This window comes from Lycorma delicatula, chromosome 1, assembly GCF_047948215.1.
Source record: "Lycorma delicatula isolate Av1 chromosome 1, ASM4794821v1, whole genome shotgun sequence".
NCBI classification, from domain to species: Eukaryota; Metazoa; Arthropoda; class Insecta; order Hemiptera; family Fulgoridae; genus Lycorma; species Lycorma delicatula.
Genome location: NC_134455.1, coordinates 88,512,063 through 88,517,688, shown reverse-complemented (window position 1 = coordinate 88,517,688; position 5,626 = coordinate 88,512,063).

Sequence of the window (5,626 nt, the reverse complement as noted above, 5' to 3'; positions counted from 1 at the left end):
AGATGGGAATTAAGAGTAAATAATCCATAAGCAGTGAATTCTACTTTACAGCTTGATATGTAATTTGAAAACAGCAAGAGCTAAAAAAAACAAAAATGTTAAAGAATATTTTAATTTAAAGTTTTTAAAACAAGAATGTTTTCCCCTGACTTATTGCTAACATGTCTAAATACATTAATTCATTTTTTCAGAAGTATTCCCCTACTGTGACACTGAATAAAGTAGATATCTTTGAAATTAAATAATTGACCATCAGTGGCACAGACAACTGGAGTAGTAGTCAATTGTATAATTTCATTTGTTGATGAAATAAAAATGAATTTGTTGTAATTAAATGTGTTTAATTTTTATTTTTACCAGCTCCATTTTATAGATCTCACTACAGACAATAAACATGTAATATTTGTATAACAAAGAAAAAATTTAAAACCTAAGAGCAGTATGGTTACAAAAATATTAATTGGAGTTGTAAAATGAGTACCGACATGTTGTTGGAAAAGATATGCAATTGATTTTTTTCTCATCTTGGTTCACCTGTAATCAGTAAGTGCAGTCCACTTGCACAGTTTGATTCATTGATCTTTATTACTAAAATGAAATAATAATATGTAGAAAATTTTAAATTAAAGAATTTATTATACATTACATTACTTCCTTAGTTGTTAAAAATATTATTTTAAAAAAGTTAAAAATATAATTTGATAAATTCAGTCCAATGAAGATATTTACAAGAGGGCTTAACAAACTCACAGAAATGTGCGTAGAATATGGCAGAGTGTGTGATAAATAAAGAGCCACTGTTTCTCTATTAGTATTCTTGGTTTTTTAGCAAAAGCTACATTATATATACATCCTGATCAATTTGGAACCCATTGATAAAATAATAGAAAAATATGCAAGCCATTTTTTTTTTATAAAAAAGCAAACTTTTATTTTGTATAGCCAATAGTCATTTTTACTTTTAAACAATGTTTAAAAGATTGTTTATCAATGTAATTAAACAATGTTTTAAATATTAGTAAATTCATATAAATTAAACTTCCTCCATGAAATTAAACCTCACGAGACTGTTTTTAGTGATAATGCAGACAAAAAAAGTAACTAATAATTTCTTAGCTGATAATACAATTTTCAAAATTTATTAATTTTTATTGTTTTTATACAATAAATTTAAGATTAATAATTTATAAAAAATTATAACATTCTTGATTCATTAACAAACTAACAATACTAGTACACCTAATTTTGCATTGTAGATGAGAGATGTAGATCCTCATTTCAAGATGTAAAACACAGAGTGCCATAGATAAGAATTCTTGATCATTTGCTTTTCTTACTGTTTATTAAAATGCCACAAATTCGTGAACTGTTCATTGGTAACCCCTTTACAGATGATACAGTAGTATCTATATCAGAAAATAGTTATTTAAAAGAACTTCAAAATTCTACATTAGCAGTTCAAAACATTATTCGCTGAATGTATTGAGCTATCTAATTTTAATCTGATAAAACCATTGCATTGTGCTTCTCAGATAGACATAACATAGTATTGCTATATAATCACATGGACAGAATTCCTATAAAATTAACGATGGTATTTATGTCACCAACAGTGTGAAATTTCTGGGTGTTGTATTAAATGACAAATTCTCTTGGTGATGATTTCGTTGTAACAAAATCAACCAACCATACAATGCTACTTTACAAAGGACTACTTCTCAATGAAATAAGCATTATGTCTACTGCAGGTACATTTACATGAGCAAGAATATCATTTGTGAAACTTTTATGAACATTACTACTCTTAGATAAAAATCCATCAATAATATCTGCAATTTATTTTTTAAATGTTAAATTTAAAAGTTCTTTTATTGACACCCCTGTATATACAGGTAAGTAAAACACCTTACTCTTTTAGTACATAGATGATTTTTGTTAATGATTATATATTTTTCTAAGATTGTTTTTTCAATCTCATTTAACTATTGAAATAAGGAAATATGACTTGAGAGAATAAATATTAGCTAAAATATTTATTTGAATAAATTTAACTTTATAGTGTGTAATTTATGTTATGATTTAACAGAAATGAAACTTAAAATAATTAGTCAAGGGAAATTAATAATTTTAAATGTATAGATTTATCAGAAAGTATAATTGTAAAATTTCTTACCTCTTCTTTGCATTCATTATCTAAAAATCTGTTGTTTATTGCTGCTACAAGTGGTTTTGCTTTTAATGCCTGAAAAATATAGTTTTATTACATCTTTACACAACACGATATACCGTATTTATTCGAGTACCCGCCGCCCACGAACATGCCGTGCACCTTGATTTTCCGGACCGAAAATCTAAAAAAACAAATCGAGTATATACCGGTATTTTAAAGTGCAACAGATACGATAAAAAAATACGTAAATACGAAAATATTCAGAAAGTAAAGCATTTAATTCATTCATTTAAATTACAATATTAATATTACACTAATAATTAATTACCGTAAATACTAGTTTAGTTCAGAATAAGTAGGCCAGTAAAACGAAAAGAAAGTATCATGTTGAAAAGGATCATTTCAATACGTTTTTTAATATGGGATTTTATGTTTAATTAATTACTGTCACTGTCAATGTCTGTAGAAGAGTTACCGGTAGTCTCCACGTCGCTCTGCCAAAGTGATCGTCTTCACTACCATCAAGTTCATTAGATATTCCGCATTTTTTTAAACTTTTCCTTACTAATTCCGTTGAAATACCTTCCCAAGCATTTTTTATCCAAACACAAATCTGGTTAAAATCTGGGCGTTTGATTCTTCCTGTAGGCGTAAGAAAGAAATTTTCATCAGCCATCCATTTACTATAGAGTTGTTCAATGCAGATTTGAACGGTTTATTAATGCAGACCAATGCAATGCAGACAATGCAATAAATGTAGACAATGCAGAATAGTGGTTGCAATACAGATGTCAATCCGCCTGAAATTATTACTTGGTCTGTCATATCCTTTTTTAAAATGTCTTTCACTTTATCAGTCGTATGCCTCCGATAACTATCCATTATTAGCATACCGGCATTTTTTTTATTAAGTAAATCTCTTGATCGCTTTTGCCATACACACCTGATCCAATCTAAAATTAAGGTTTCGTCCATCCAACCTGATTCCTGTGCTCTGATAATAACTTCATTTACCTGTACGGTAGGAAGAGTTTTTCTTTTTAAAAAAATGTACGGAGGTAATTTTGATCCATCAGAAGTAATGCAAAGCATAACAATACACCTTCGTTTTTCATTACCACCAGAGCGAATCGTAACACTTTTTTATTTGAGAAGGCAAATAGCCTTTATCTTTTCCAAGATTTATTATGTATTTGTGAAAATGCAATATGTTTTGTTCATAAGTGTCTGGAAGTCGTTGAGAAATGGTCGTCTTTCGTCTTATTGACAAATCATTTCGCGCCAAAAATCGTGTTATCCATCCACGGCTTGCTTTAAAATCAACTTTATTCAATGATTTAGCGATTTCACGAGCATATGATTGACACATTTCTGTCGTGACAACACAACCGCATTTCCTTTTTTCCATAATTAAGTCGTACAATTTTTTTTCTATGTCTGTATTTTGGTTTTAAGCCACGAAAAGCCCTTTTATTACCAGTGCCTTTCACAAGAATTTGTTTCTTCTTACGCAGTCTCGAATGCAGCTTTCATCTACGTCAAATTTTCTTCCTGCCGCCCAATTTTTCGATTTCCAATTTTTTCAGCCTCTTCTATAACGCGCAGTTTTTCATTTACTGTAAAAGATCATAGACGCTGTCCTTTTGTACTCATTTTAATGCCGTAATTAAAATAAATCACCGTATTAAACTTTACAAGGTAAACTAAACAGATAAAATGCACATAACCGTCCACATATACAAACAGTATAATGACTATGGTGACTACAGAAGACGACGATGGGTAACTGATACTGTAACTGTAGTGTCATTAGAACCGGATGCAGCCTATACAGAATGAATCAGTTTTATAAAAATACCGTCAATTCGTTTCTATCGATAATATGAAGAGGATGATAATATAAGCGGCATACGGTATTGATAAACGAAAGCCTAATGTAACTATATTTATGTGATTGAATTTAGGTACTTCTAAGAAAACATTTACTTTACATAAATTATTCTGGCTAAAGGCTATGTTTCAAGTAAGCCACGCACCCTTATTTTTTCTCTCCAATTCCAAGAAAAAAAGTGCGGGGGGTACTCGAATAAATACGGTAATATTAAAGCAACATTTATTGTAATATATTTTACCCACTATTTAATTAATTTTTTACTCCTGTAATATTCAAACACAAATAATGTACATTTTTAACTTGTACCTATTTTAATTAACCATTATTAAAGATAATCAGGTTCAGCCTATACATTTATGCAACTGTGTTTTTTATCATGAAACAAAAATAACTTTGTTTTAGTTTCTTTAGTTTAGGATGTACAGTTAATTAATTATAAATATAAGTTTAGAGTATACTATACTTAATATAGAGTGTCTCATGAAAATACTGAAGGGATTTCAGGACATGTTCTAAGAGAGAAAATAAAGAAGAAAGTTCACATAATAATTGGTCAGGAAATGCCTTATTTTCAAATTACAGCTTGAGAAAAGTTTTTTCTCCAGGGTTAAATGAAGCAATTCTGAAATTTTTGGAACTTAAATTAATAGATTTAATAGTTCATATGGTTTTTGGGTTGAAAAATTAATAACAGGTCTCACAACTGTATTCACTAATTTTTGAGAAAATTAATACAAAACACAAAAAATTGATTGGAGTTGCAAAGTACAATTTTTGATTTGACAAAAAATTGTTGTTATCAGTGATAACTTTGACTGATAAATACTTTCAAGTACCAGTAAACAAATCAAATTTGTAGACAATTTAATTTTCAGATAATCTATGTAACGTCACCTGAAATATTAAGAAGAGTTTAAGAAATTTGTCTTCTATTAAAAAATAAACAATACAAACTGACACATGACAGAAAAATAAATATTATAATTTTAAATCAAAACAAAATTCATTTCACAATTGGAAAATATAAGAAATCAAAATTAATCTTAAAAAATAGAAAGAAACATTAAGACACCTTAATAAACTGAACGTTATGAAATACATAATCATACAACATACTAAATGAATACACGCAATTCAATACTTTTTGACCAAAAAAAAAACCAACATTAACATTAGCAAATGCAAGATTGAGAACATTGAGAACATTATTTAAATTTTATATTCTTAAATTTTTTCACCAACTGTCATCCACAAAAACATAGTAAATATCTAAATATGTTATATAATAATTCTTATCTTTCTATGTTGAGTATTGTTAACCTTTCTTAGTTTCATTCTTTTATTATATGTTGTTGCGTTTCAGAACAACTCCATTGTCAAGGTACTTTTAAATTTCTGTTAGTCCTTATATAATGTTTAGTCAACACCCTCCCCATATGTAACGTCATGCCTTATCTCACCATCTTCCTTGTTTATTTGTTATTAACAGTTATATATTCATTTTATTTAAGATAAGTATTTTAAACTAATAGTTTGTAACTAACAATATATAAAGACTAACA